At 37.0% G+C, this 14,818-nt stretch overlaps 1 protein-coding gene across 4 annotated transcripts in view; it reads right to left on the reverse strand.

The window, feature by feature from the left end:
- Positions 1-14,818, reverse strand: part of Xrcc4 (X-ray repair cross complementing 4) — a 258,828-nt gene that overhangs the window by 192,170 nt on the left and 51,840 nt on the right. Inside the window, exon 1 of one of the 4 annotated variants that reach the window (XM_036207309.1) lies at positions 8,023-8,044. The exons of the other annotated variants lie outside the window; for them this stretch is intronic. The gene's annotated coding sequence lies outside the window, so the exon portion shown is untranslated. Of the gene's footprint in view, positions 1-8,022; positions 8,045-14,818 lie in introns of those variants that run through there. 4 annotated transcript variants of the gene reach the window in all.

A 14,818-nucleotide genomic window follows, 5' to 3' on the forward strand; every position in this document is an offset into this window, starting at 1 on the left:
TTAATCTCACCTCCTGAGCTCTTTCTCTTCCTCTGCCATCATTATACCTATACTTCCCCAACGTCTGTAGTTCTGCGTGACTAGATACTCAAATCCAAATATACAGCACTCAGAACTGTGTGTGTGTGTGTGTGTGGTGTGTGTGTGGAGGGTGTGTGTGTGGAGGGTGTGTGCATGCGTGTGTGTGCGTGTGTGCGTGTGTGTGTGTGTGTGTGTGTGTGTGTGTGTGTGTGTGTGTATGTGTTTAATGGATGCATGCCACATGGGTGATAATACTCCCTGCAGGAACCATAGATTCCTTAACCAATGTACCAGGCAAGGGAAACACATACAAGTTGTTGGACAATGGTCCTAGAGAGCCACCAAACAATATGAGATCCTTCCATTGGTCTTGGCTACACATCTACAACTTCAGAGGGAGATGCTATTTCTAAGATAGCATACACTTCCAACACAGACCTGGAGGAATTGGCCCAGTACTGACATGGAAGCTTCTTCTCTGCGATTAGCATTCATGGTATCAGAAAATGCCATGCACTCTGACAACAGACAAATGTTATCAATAGTTCTACACAACTAAAAAGCCTGCAAAGCAAAATAATAATTGGCCTGCCAAGATATCCCTAAAGGCGCAACAGTGCCATTTTTATCTTGGGGATAACCAATAGCCATCTGATTGGATTTAAGCTGTACTCAGTAGGAAGGAACTGATGCCTGGTTCTGTAAAATTGCCAACTATCAATGCCTGGCAAAGACACAAGCCCTAGGGTAGGACCAACCACTACTGTTTTCCTAAATCAATATAGCTTCTAACAGTACATGAAATGCCTTTTCTTATTCCCAAAGATTAGTACAGTTCTCAGCCCCTGCCAAAGAAGCTTGGTTTTGCAGTGAACAGTGGCTACTACAAAGATCCACAACTAGCAAAGCTGCAGAGAATGAGTGTCTTCGTGGTCCTCAGTCCCAAATGGTACATCGACAGCAGGAAACACCAAGAATGAGAGGTGAAAAGACAGAGAGAGAACAGATACTGGGACATCTGCTATGAGAAGACCTTCCAAACAAAAATATGGCGGCCTAAATAAAGTCTGAATAATGACCACACCAATTGTACTCTAGGCAGAATCAGTCTTAAGTAAAGACTGACGCTTGCCTTTCTTGGAGTCTCTGTAGTTACTTTTACATTTTTTTCTTTACATGCTTTTTTTTTTTTAAATAATTAAGAGCTAAATTTTCAACCATTGTCTATAAAGAAAACAAGGTTTGAGATGTAAACTTTCTGTGCAGCTCATTCATTCTGTGCAGGTGCATGTGCCCTATGCAATGTGAAGCCACCAGGCACACCTGCTGTCCTCCTTCTCATTCTCCAGCTGCTTTGAGACAGGTTCTATCACTGAACCTATAGCTCACCATTTAGGCCTGACTCAAAAAAATCCTCCTTTCTACCCCCGAGTATTGGGTTACAGATGTGTGAGGCTACACATGGATTTTTCACATGGGTAATAAGGCCCATGCCACAAATCCTCATGAGTAAGCAACAGGCACTTTACCTGTTAATGCAGGTCCCAGGGCTGAGGGAACTGTTTTAAACAGTTTCTGTGATGATAATTTTTTTGTACTCTAACAAATAAAAATTTCCTGAATATCAGAGGGCAGAGGCAGCCACTAGATTAAACATAGAGGTCAGGCAGTGGTGGCACACACTGTTAATCCTAACACTTGGGATCTCATGCCTTTGCTCCCAGTATTTGAAGCACACACACCATTAATCCCAGCAGTAGGAAGATTGAGATAGGAAATGATATGGATGGGCAAAGAAAGGCATATAAGGCAGGAAGAGACAGGAACTCAGTATTTTTGGCTGAGGACTCCAGCATTCAGTCTGAGGACTCATGGAAACAGGATTATCCCCTTTCAGCTGAGGAGTAAGTGAGGTGAGAAGTGGATGTGGCTTGTTTCCTCTGATCTTTCAGCATTTACCCCAATATCAGGCTCTGGGTTTTTATTTTAAGACCAATTAGAATTCATGCAACAGGTTTCATTAACAGAAAAATACTTTCAGTTGTTTCTCATAAGGCCTAATATAATTCTAGTGACATTAAGAATCATGGAGACTCAACTTCTGCCCACTCAGTTGTCATAATTAGAGTCACACTTATGTCTAGTTCTGATATTCTTTTTCAAGATTTATTTTTATTTGTGTGTGTGCATGTGTACAAGCTACAGTGTGCAAGTATGCATTTGAAAACTGCTTTAGCCTTATAAATGCAAGAAATAAATCTGTATGCCAATATACTCAGCCTTCAATCTGTTGTAATGTTTTAATTAATATAAGTTGAAGTTAAAATACAATTACTTATGTACTTTCTTCCCTTTCCTCTCTCCAAGACCTCCCATATACACCCTTCTCTCACTCAAATTCACAACCTCGTTTTCTTTAATTGCTATGACAGACAGACAGACAGACACAGACACACACACACACACACACACACACACACACACACACACGAGGCTGCATGCGAGCACTTTTAAATATATAAATACAAGCTCTTCAGTCTGTATAATGTTATTTGCATGTAAGTGATTTCAGGGCTGGCTTCTCGGGCTTAGGTAGCCAAATGCAGTGATACACCTGGAGAAGTGTATTTCTCCTGCTCTCGTCATTCCTTAGTTGCCTGTAGTTCTTCATCTAGGACTGAGAGCCAGTGAAACTTGTTATGTTTAATACGATTACATGAAAACGTAAGGGAGAAAAATTAAAACCATGCAGCAAAAACATATTAAGTTAAAAATATTCTAAGGATTGTAATCTCAACAAATAATGCTTAGGAAACCTGACATTCACAGGTATAAATGTGAAACTAGATTCCTCTCTCTCCCCCAACAACAAAGATATATTCAAACTGGAATTAAAAAATGAAACTTCTAGAGGAATGCATAGAGAAAACACTTCAAAATAGAGGCTTAAAAAATAGGGCTCCAATGGCTCAAGACATGACTGCAAGAGTTGGGAAGAAGTACACAAAATTACAAGCAAAGCTACATAGAAAAGAAATGGTCACAAAATCTGGAAGAATGAGAGAAAGTTTTCCAAACAATTCAACTCACAGAGAATTAGTATCCAGAAAATATAATGAACTAAGTAAAATCAACACTGAAATAATAACCTAAGCAATGTGCAAACGAGCTGGACAGTGCTAATTTAAATTAATGAGATAAAATGCTCAATTCTTATTCATAAAGATAACTAAAATCAAAATCATTCATTTCTACCCCAAAGTGAGAAAGGCCTGCATCAAGAAAACAAATCAACAAAAGTTGGTGGAGATGCAGCAAGTGGAAGGTGTCCATGGTAGGTCTGCCCAGTGCCTAGTATGAATATGCTCTATACTAACTAGACTCAGGAAATTATTGATAATGATGATTAAAAAGGCCATAAGAGGAGAGGGTATTGGGCTTGAGATTATCATTCAAATTTAGACAGAAGTAGTTGGGGAATTGAATGATCAAAATACATTTATAAGTTATGACATTTTCAAAAACATTGATTAAAATTAAAAAAAAAAAAGAAACCTTTAAACACTGTTGGAAGGACTGTAAATTAGTCAGTCCCCTCTGGATCAGTAAAAACTTCCCCCAAAACTCCAAATAGAATAGATCATTTTAAAGCACTCTTAGGTAAATATGCAAACACAGTCTGTATAAAAGGGATATCTTCATATCCTGTAGTTACTATTCACAATAGCCACAAGAATCAGCCTGACTACCTATCAATGAATCAGCAGGTAAATGTAATATGGTAAATATACATAACCAAGTAAAATTAATAAAACAGGAGAGCAAACAATAAAGAGAAATAAGCTAAACTCAGAACTGCATGTATTCATTCATATGTAAAATCTATTTTTAAAAAAGTGTTCTGAGAGGAAGAGGGAGAACAGAAACATCAGAAAGAGAAAAAATAAGAAAATGAAAGTATATAGAATCAAAGTCTATTGTACACATGTATGAAAATGCCATGATAAAGATTTTGGTACAAGTAATATGCCAATAAAAAATTAGAAAACTGGGGCTGGAGAGATAGCTCAGAGGTTAAGAGCACCGACTGTTCTTCCAGAGGTCCTGAGTTGAATTCCCAGCAACCACATGGTGGCTCATAACCATCTGTAATGAGATCTGGCACCCTCTTCTGTGTACATAATAAATGAATAAATCTTTTTTAAAAAATTAGGAAACTTAAAAGTATGCTAAATTCTATTAAAAAGAAAGTATATCTATCTTAAAATATTTAACATATTTTATTAATTCAATTCATGTATTAAAAATGCTTAAGGAACAAATACTATGTAACAGATTATCGTATTCATGAACACAAACATTAAACAAACACAAAAAAATTGCTAACCATATGGAATTCACCTTCTGTTCACATCTGAGATTATGCTCTCAATCTCATCTAATAATTTCCTATGTTCCAAGTCCTGTGAATTCTGTACATAACAGGAAGAACTTAACTTTTGAGAGAAAAAAGAAAGACAGCATCCTTCTTTTTACACTTCTTTAAAATTTATATAAACACTGGGGAGGTGAGCATGTAATCCCACCCTTGGCTTATGATGGCTGCTCAAAAGGAGTAGGTTTTCTTTAATCATGTGACCATGGGTATTTCATCTAGCCCTGAGATCTATGATGAAAAAAAGAAGTCGATGAAATGATTCCATCAATATTCTGCGATACTCAGATTGGTGCCACTAAAGCCAACAGCTGATGGGAAGACATGCAGAGACCCACAGCCCAATATTGGATGAAGAGAGAGCCCAAATTGAGACTCTCCATTTGGTCCCTCTTCTCGGAGCTTAGGGAATTTCAAGGAAGGGAAGAATGTCTGTAAAAGCGAGAGAGGTCAAGGGCATAAGAATAACACAGCCCACAGAAATTAACTAAGCAGGACTCATAGGAGCTCACAGACTGAAGCAGCCATCATGGAGTCTGCACGGGACTGTAGCAGGTCTTCCACTGCAAGTTAGGGTTGGTGTTTATGGGACTCCTAACAGCAGAAGTGAGAATTGTCTCTGACTCTTCCATCTGCCCTTGAAACCCTTTCCTTCCTACTGGGTTGCCTCTCCCATCCTCGATGTGAGGGTTTGTGCCTCATCTCATTGCATCTTGTTAAACCATGTTTTGTGAAGGAAAACAAAGGAGTGGATGGGGGGGGGGGCACTGGGAGAAGGAGTAGAAGGAGGGGAAAATACAATTGGAATGTGTTAAAAACACCAAATAGATAGACAGATAGAGAGATGGATGGATGGAAGGATGGATGGATGGATGGATGGATGGATGGATGGATGGATGGATGAAAAATAGGACCCATTCCCAAGAGCAGTTGGCCAACATAAACTGGACTATATAGTTTATAAAAAGAAGGATAAAAAGAAAAATAGTAGTGTTGGATTGGTAAGGAGATCAAGGTAGATTTCACAGAAGTTGGGAGGAAGGCATGAAAAATGACCAAAAGAATATTGTGAAAAATTCTCAATAAATTAATGAAAATATTATCTAAAGCTAATAAATAAGTAAACAATTCTTTAAAATTAAGGAAAACTTAACTTCATGGTTCCTACCTGACCATAATGAAACAAAGTTTAAAATCAACAGAAAATGAATCCTAGTAATGACAAAGTCAGAAGGTTAAACAACTCATTACTGAATGATAAATTGGTCAAATATGAAATCAAGATAGAAATGATAAAAAGTGCCAGGAATTACAGGACAAGGAGAATCCAAAACAGCTAGGTCTCTGTGACACATTGAAAGAAGTCATATGAGGGAAAATGATAGCCCTGAGTTCCCATATTTAAATCAGAAAAAAATATAAATGACTTAATAAAACTAAAGAACTTAGAAAAAGAAGAACAAAACAAAGTCCAATAGATAGAAAGAAAGAAAAATCAAAGCCTTAATTAATGACATAGAAACAAAGAATACAATACAAAAATGCAAACAATCTAAAGAACTGGTTCTTTACAACACACACACACACACACACACACACACACACACACACACACACATCAAAAGGCCCTTGGTTCAAGTAACCAAACAAAGAAAAGATGACACAAATTAACAGGATCAGAAAGAAACAAAGAAACATGGCAATGGACACCAAAGAAATTCAGAATATCATAGGGGAATATTTTACAAGCCATACTCCATTAAGTTAGAAAAGTCTAGAAGAAATGGGCAATTTTATATTCATGAAAATTATCAAAGTTAAGCCAACAAGAGGAAAACAACTTAAACAAACTCATAAGTGTAGTCAGAAATTTCTCTGTGTCTACCTGGTCCCATGGTCCCACCACTGCTTATAAAAAAAAAAAATCATTCAGAGACTTAATATTATTTATAACTGCTTGGTCATTATCTTAGGCTTGTTACTGCCTAGCTCTTAAACTTAAATTAACCCATAATTCTTACAATGTTTAGCCATGTGGCTTGGTAATTTTTCTCAGTTCTTCCTTGTCATCTTGCTTCCTCTGTGTCTGGCTGGCAAATGACTTCTCTTCTCTGCCTCTCCTTTCTTCTTCTAGTCTGTCCTCTTAGATTTCCCATCTGCCTCTAACCTGCCTTGCCATAGGCCAAAGCAGCTTATTTATTAACCAGTCAGAGCAACACATATTCATAGCATACATAAAAACATCCCACATTTCCCCTTTTCTGTCTGATCAAAAAGGAAGATTTTAACTTTAACATAGTAAAATTACATATAATAGAAAAATTATCAAGCAAGAATTACAGTTACAATATCTAGTCTAATTTCATTTGGCAAAATTAAGGAATATATTCTATCTATTCTATATTTGTGAGTCTAAAGTTTCATATCTAATTTATCTTTTATCATGACTAAGGAAAACTATAATGACTAGTCTTCAAACCCATCAAAGACCCCAGAAGTACTTAATATTACCTAAGTAACTAGGAAGAACACTGTAAGCAACTTCCAAAAATCTAGAATGACAGAGACAGCTGGCTGCCTGGACAGTCACCCAAAGTTCCTCTGTAACACTGGGGCATCCATCTTCAACCTATAGGGCTAGAGTCTCTCAGGTGCTTCTCTAGGTCCTATAGAATGTCTGCCAGTCTCCTCTGTGAAGCAGGGCACCATTTGTAGTCAGAAGTTCTCATGTGTCCCACCTAGTCCACAGGTACTTGGTCCCAAGTCAGCACAGAGGCTTATATTATTTACAAACTATAGAGTCTATGGCACACCTCTTGCTACCTGGCTCTTATATCTTAAATTAACCCATAAGTATTAATCTACATATTGCCACTTTTCCCTGGCTTTACCTGTGTCCCATTACATGTTGCTCCTTGGGCAACTGGCTCAAGTCTCTTCCCTTTGCCTTTCTACTTCCTGTCTATCTGCTTGTATTTCCTGCCTGCCTCTAAGATGGCTTGCCATATGTCAATAGGGCTTTATTCATCAACCAATCATAGCCAACACAGTATGCAGAAATCAATCCCACAGCAGTTCCCCTTTTCTGTATAATCAAAAAGAAAAGCTTTAACTTTAACATAGTATTACATATAATAGAATAGTTATCAAGCAGGAATTACAATAATAATATCTAGTTCATCCATATTTGGCCAAATATTCTATTTATCCTATATGTATGAGTCTAAAGTTTCATATCTAATTTATCATTTATCATTAAAGTTTCATATCTAATTTATCTTTTATCATAACCAAGGAAAAAGTATAACTATCTAGTCTTCAACTACATCAAAGACCTAAGAAGGATATAACAATACCTAAGTAAACAGGAAGTAAATTGTAAGCAACTTCTAAAAATCTAGAATGACAAAGACAGCAGACTGCCTGGACAGTCACTGAAGTTCCTCCGTAACATTGGGGCATTCTTCTTCAGCCTATAGGTCTAGAGTCTCTCAGGTGCTTCTCTGAGTCCTGTAGAATGACTAGCAGTTTCTTCTGCAAAGCGGGAACCTGAAGGACCATCTCACCTTGAAAAGTTCAGAGGTCACCTTCCTATGGGTCCTGCATGCCCAGGTTATATAACATCTTGTCAAGCAGTCTAGGCAAGAGCAGTTTCTTGCCCAAATGGCCATTTTGTGCCAAGAAGAAGATAAACTCCATATAGAGTGTCTTCAATGTCCATCTTCCTCTTTGAAGTAAATGGGTGCTGCCAGGAGCAGATGGCAGATGGTCTCACTGTCCAGAAATGTCTAAGGTTTTAAAACATGTTAAATGCCATATTCTGTAGTTCTCTGAAGTGTTTGACGAGCACCTGCCTAATTCAATTATATCTATGCATTTCTAGAAAACTTAACCAACCAACATGATGACAAGTGTGATTATCATAGATGACTAATTATTAATCTGTATTTCTTAAACATGGCAATTTCAAATGAGCTGCACAAACACCTTAAACAAGAGTAGAAATATACATACAGTATGACAAAATTAAATTTGTATCAATAAACTAAAACCCATAACAATGTAAAACATTTTAAACAAGTTGTTACTCATTATCTATCATATCTATAATATGCACTTTTCTTCTTTAGAAAGAGATTACATTTATAACCAACCCCCTTTAAATAAAAATAAATATTTACAAACAAAATTTTGGGAATTTGGGTGTAGCTTCTCATACTACTTCCTGCTGATAGGGGGTGCTGATAATCTTATGTGGGTCCTGAGAAAATTAAGAATTATAGCTAAATCCTGGCTGCAGCATATGTGAGGATGGATTGTCTCAGCCAGTTGCTGTGAAGCTGATTTTTGGATGTTGGATGATCTGGGCCCTGGTGTCATCAGAGACCTTTCAGGGAGTCTTTGCTGATCAAACCATATTAGCCTGGAAGCAATCCACAGGTTCTCATCTTCTGTGAAAACAAAAACAGAACATCTTTTCCAAAGCAACATATCCTTAGACACAAATTTGAAGTCAAGATACCTTTAAAATGTATAAATTGATTGAACTCAGCAGCCTTTATAATCAAATGTCTTTCTGCAGTTCAAAGTCCCAAAGACAACACAATCCAGATTCTCTGTGTAATAGCCGTCTTTACATGGCTTATTTTTTAATATTACTTTTACTGTCTCTTTAAAGACTTTATTTTTATAATTATTTCTTTATGTAATTCTCTATATTCATTTTCCTCTCTCTTCGAAGCCACATACATTTTTACACACACTGTAAACTGTTTAGGGTTTGTTCCATCTGATCTGTCTTATTGTGAGTCTATTGCTTTAAGCTGCAATGGTTAGGACTGATGCGGCAGGCTTGGCTGCTGACTCTGCCCAACTGAGCTTCCCTACATAGCAGAGGTAATTCACCACTGGTTCTGGGATCCATGTTCTCTACAGACTCTGGGAGGCAATGGGTCCATGCCTCCATCTCCATCTCCATCGCCCAGAAATCTCTACTTTTTTTTTTTTTCTGTACTAGCAAAAACTAAATCCATCACTCAGTGTGCTGTGGGGCTTGGAGACACCACTGTGTACTGCCGCAGGAATCTGCCAAGCTCCTTAGCTTATGGAGGCTGGTGGCCCAGCTCACCTCACAAGGCATCTGTCTCTTTGCTGCTACTGGCATGAGACTGTGAAACTAGGACACTTAGTGTGGCTCCATTTCTGTGTATTCAGAATCTTTAAGCTTTCTTGGGTCTATGTAGATCAATGCCCAATAGTGAATGCCAAATGTAACTGGAAGGAAACTCTGGTCCCATCAAGCCCCTGGATTCCAGCAGCCCAGTCCACACGAGACAAAGGATTACTGATCCTTGCCAAGACAAGTGTGGTTGCAGCTTTGGCAACAGGCATCCTCTGAGGCCAGGGCAATATGGCACCATTGATGAAGTGGCTTTGCAATCCGAAAAAGGTACAGTTCCCATTTCTTCAAAGGCAGCTGAACAGGCAGTGGGCCGATGGTTCCTGCTGTGCAGTGGAAAAGTGGCTGGAGCAGTTATTCTTGAAGGAGTAACTAGACTGATGGAGTCTGGACTGGCATTTAATAAAGGAGATGAAGCCACCCACAAGCCGAGAAGAATGGGAAGCTGAATTCCAAAAACACCAGCAATTTCCAGAATTTAAAATCCTGAATCATGACATGACACTGGCGGAATTCAAGTTTATCTGGTACATGGAATACTTGCACGGAATGTGGGGTTGAGCTGTAGGCCTTGCATATAGCCTGCTTCACAAATAAGTCTGTCAGATATGTTAAGCCTGTAGGCAGATGATAATGCCCCAACATTGCAGAGAAACCTCGGGGACTGTCCAAGCAGCTGGCTATTTCTGTCATAACTCACAATTTTTGGAAGTCACTTGTTTGCACTTTCTGTTTTACTATGCAATATTATTTCCTTCTCAGGTCTCTGAGGGAGTTGAAGATTAGACAGCTGTAGTTACAGTTTTTCTTGTTAAGAAATTCAGAAAAGAAACTCACTAAGAGGTGTAATATGTACAAATTTGAAAGACATCATAAGATAGATTTCTGTTGATAATACAAGATAGGATAGAAAGTGAATTAGGTATATTTTAGACTCACCAAAATAGGATAGATAATGGAATATTTTTGCTAAATCTGTCAAATGCAAGTGGACTAGACATTGTTGATGTATTTATTGTTTGTATTTATTGTATATAGTTATTCTTATATTAGTTATATTTTTATTTTTTATTATTAGACAATATTAGACAAATATTATTTATTATTTATTAGACAAAAAAAAGGGAAAATGTGGTGATATTTGTGTCCCCAAATAAAACTTATTTGAGTATCGGAGGAAAAAGCCAGCCACTACAGTAAACATACATGTCAGGCAATAGTAACACACATCTTTAATCTTATCACTCGGGAGGCAGGGATCTGTCTAGAACGCTGTGAATTCAAGGCCACATTGGGAAAAGAGCCAGGTGTGGGGGCACATACCTTAAATCCCAGCACTAACCATGGAGGTCTGTAGGTCTGTACAGACAGACAGGAAGTGACAGAGCTGGATAGAAAGAGGAAGTGATGTAGCTGGACAGAGAGCAAATGAGATAACAGAACAGAAAGTCATATAGGAGTGGGTATACAGGAAGTAGGTCCCTTTGGAAGCTGAGGTGTCAGTGAGGTGAGGATGGCTGTGGCTTTTCCTATTCCTCTGATCTTTCAGGTTTTCACCCCTATATCTAGCTCTGTGTTTTTTATTTAATAAGACTGTCTAGCAGTTTGTCTACACATAACAAATAAGGAGACTAAAGCATTTTAAAAGTGTCTTCTGACTATAATAAGACCAGGTCTAGAATTCTATCAGACTTTCAAAGATCTGAAAGAAATACTTCATAACTTATTCAAAAACAGAAAGTCAAAACCAAAAGGAATACTTCCAAACTTCTTTTAAAAGTCTGTATTAACCTAACACCAAAACCAAGTAAAATATGAGAAAGAAAGAAAATTACAGGTCAGTATCCCTGGCAACCATTATCTTAGATCGTGTGCTATTGCTGTTAAGACACACCATGACCAAGGGAAATATAAAAGAAAGTATTTAATTGGGGGCTTGCTTATAGCTTCAGTTCATTATCATCACAGAGAGGAGCATAGACAATACTGGAGCAGTGGTGGGGAGAGTTACATCCTGATCCACAAGAAGACAGTGAGTGAGAAAGCGAAAGAGAGAGCCCCTGGGCTTTGAGATACCCCAAAGCCCACGCCCAGCAACACACTTCCTCCTATCAAAGAATTCCACTCCCTGGTAACTAAGCATTCAAATATATGAGGCTATGGTGGCCACTCTCATTCAATCCACCACAATTTATAAATAAAAAAATCATAATTAAAATACTTGTACAGTGAATACAGGCATTATGTCAATGAGATAATCCATTGCAATTAGCATGGTTTTATTTCTGAAATGAAGCAATGAGTCATCATATACAATATATGTAATAAATCATATATATGTGGTGACTTGAATCTGTATGGTCCCCATAGAGTCATGTGTTTGAATGCTTGGCCCATAGGCAGTGGTACTTTTAGGAGGTGTAGCCTTGGAGTGGGTGTGGCCTTGCTGGAAGAAGTGTATCTCTGTGGAAGTGGGTGTCGAGGTCTCATATACTTAAGCTAGGCCCACTTTGGCACAGTCTCTCCTACTGCATGCAGATCCAGATGTGGAACTCTCAGCTCCTTCTCTAGCACCATGTCTGCCTGTATGCTGCCTTACTTCCTACCAGGGCAACAATGTACTAAACCTCTGAAACTCTAGGCCAGCCCCAATTTAATGTTTTCTTTATAAGAGTTGCCATGGTCATGGTATCTCTTCACAGCAATACAAATGCTACTAAGATATCATATAAATAAATTTAAAGACAAAAATCAGAAAAGACCGTTGACAAAAATCCAATGTAGCCTCATGTTTGAAGTTCTAAAGAAAGTAAGACTGGAAAGAACATAGCTCACATAATAAAGTCTATATATAAAACTGGCCAACATCATCCTAAGTATATAAAAACTCAAAGTAATCCCAGTAAAACCAGGGGGGATAAAAACAGTGTTATCCATTATCCCAATTCATTTTAAATATAGTTTGAAACAGTAGCAAGAACAACAAGGAAAGTAAATAAAACAGAAATAAATAAAAAAAGAAGTAAAAGTATTCTTATTTACAGAAAATATAATATCTATTTGAAAAAGTCCCAAAAATTCCATTAGGAAACTTGCAGAAATTATGAACAACTTCAACAAAGTGGCAGAATACAAAATCAACTTTAAAAAATCATAAGTCATACACTAATAACAAACATGTTGAGAAAGAGATCATGGAAACACTCCCATTCCTAAAAAACAAAGTAAAATATTCAGAGATAAATCTAACTATGAAGGTGAAAAACCTTCCACAGTGAAAACTTTAAATCCCTTAAGAACGAGATGGAAAAAAAATAGAAGATGCAAAGACTTCTTATGTGAAGAGGCCAATCTGCATACCGGGATATCGGTGAAATTAATTGTTACACCTAGTAAATTAATTGTGTCTAATAAACCTTTAATTATGATGTCATTTATTCACAAATTTTTAGCTTTGGTCTTTGATAATTTATAAAATTTTGTAAAAATATTATTAATGAAATTCAGGAGTCAAAGATCAGGGTAAAACCTGACAGATCAGATAAGCCGCAGGGATGTGACCAGTTACCTCCTCTCTATCTCCTCTAATCCAAAAGGCTGATTTTGTAAGTACAAATGTATTAAAACTAATGGCCACTATGGAAATACCAATACAAATTAAGACTGACAATGCTCCAGCATGTCTCTAGTTAAATGAAAGATTTTTACATGTTACAACTTAAAGCATATTACAGGTATAGCACACAATACTACATGACAAATATTTATATAAAGATCTAATCATACTTTAAATGATATATTTAATAAGCAGAAAGGGATAATAGAGTACTAAAGAGATAAATTACACAATGTTTTATTAACTGTAAATTATTTAAAAGTTAACGAGAAAGGAGTGAAAGCTATGGAGAGAGATTGGATAGTACAAAAAATGCAAAATAATAAAAAAAATGCTGAATTAAATCAGTTTGTATACTTTAAAGATGTGTTGATCTCAGAATGGAAACCAGGGTATATGTTGTGTTGGGGAAAAAGTTTTGCTTTTGTTTCCACTGGAAAAGAAAAGCTATGAATACTGTCAAGATTGATAAAGATTAGATTCAAACAAGAGATAACTCTTGGTAAGGAGGGGTGATATTTCATCAAACAGCATGACCATTCCATCTAAACCAACCTATATTTAATCAGATATAACCTGCAAAAAAAAGAGAAGTCCCCGAAGTCAAGGTTGAGGCAGTGTTTGTTTTTGCCTTTCCAAGAAAATAAAAACATCCAATTAAGAAATCTGAAGACTACTGGACAAATGAGACATCAGAAGAAGAAAGACAAATATGAACCAAAATTATCCCCCAAAAAAGAATAAACTGGCCTAATGATACATTACACAGGATAAAATGTCAAGAATCTTCCCAACTGTTTATTTCTGCTGTCGTGTATAAACATATAAGGCAAATGATCTTTTTGTAGTCCCAATTCACATGAAAATTAAAGCTGGCTTGTCAGCTGGAATGTGGCTCTCTCCTCTACACTCAAGCATGCTTGTTAGAGAAAAATCCAAAATCTCTGTCTCATGTCAGAAGAGTTACTTGATATGGGAGAGAAAAAAAAAATTAAGGGACTATTCTACTGCCATAAATCTCAAAATTCTTTGGTTTTATTTTGATTCTTTAAAACTTTTCATAAGGTATATTATCTCAGTATTTATAAGAATATATATATATATATATATATATATATATATATATATATAAACTTTCTGTCATGATATTAATGGAGATATAAAGTCTTACCTAATTCTAGAAATAAGCACCATCTACCTTCCTGTATGTGATTTCAGGCTTGAGACTAAAGCAGGGAACTAGGTTTATGTATCCCAGACGTACTTAACAAATGGTAGTCCTTTAACCTCTTAGAGATCTGCTAAATATGAGATTTAGAATGTGTAGGTTTTCTGCAGTGAACCATAACTATTATGGGCAGTGACGTTTGAGGTCTCTAAGATGATGGGCCCCAAGAATAACGATTCCACTTGGGCTGTGATAACATCACTAGGCTGACAAACACCACTCAAAGGTAACCTTGGACTACAAAATGCTCAGGACAACTTCAAAGTGGTTAGCTAAGATGGTCCAGTCCCATATATTACTCCAACTTCAGATATAAACTCTGTACTTTCCCATCACACT

The sequence above is a fragment of the Onychomys torridus genome, chromosome 15 (genome assembly GCF_903995425.1).
Source record: "Onychomys torridus chromosome 15, mOncTor1.1, whole genome shotgun sequence".
NCBI classification, from domain to species: Eukaryota; Metazoa; Chordata; class Mammalia; order Rodentia; family Cricetidae; genus Onychomys; species Onychomys torridus.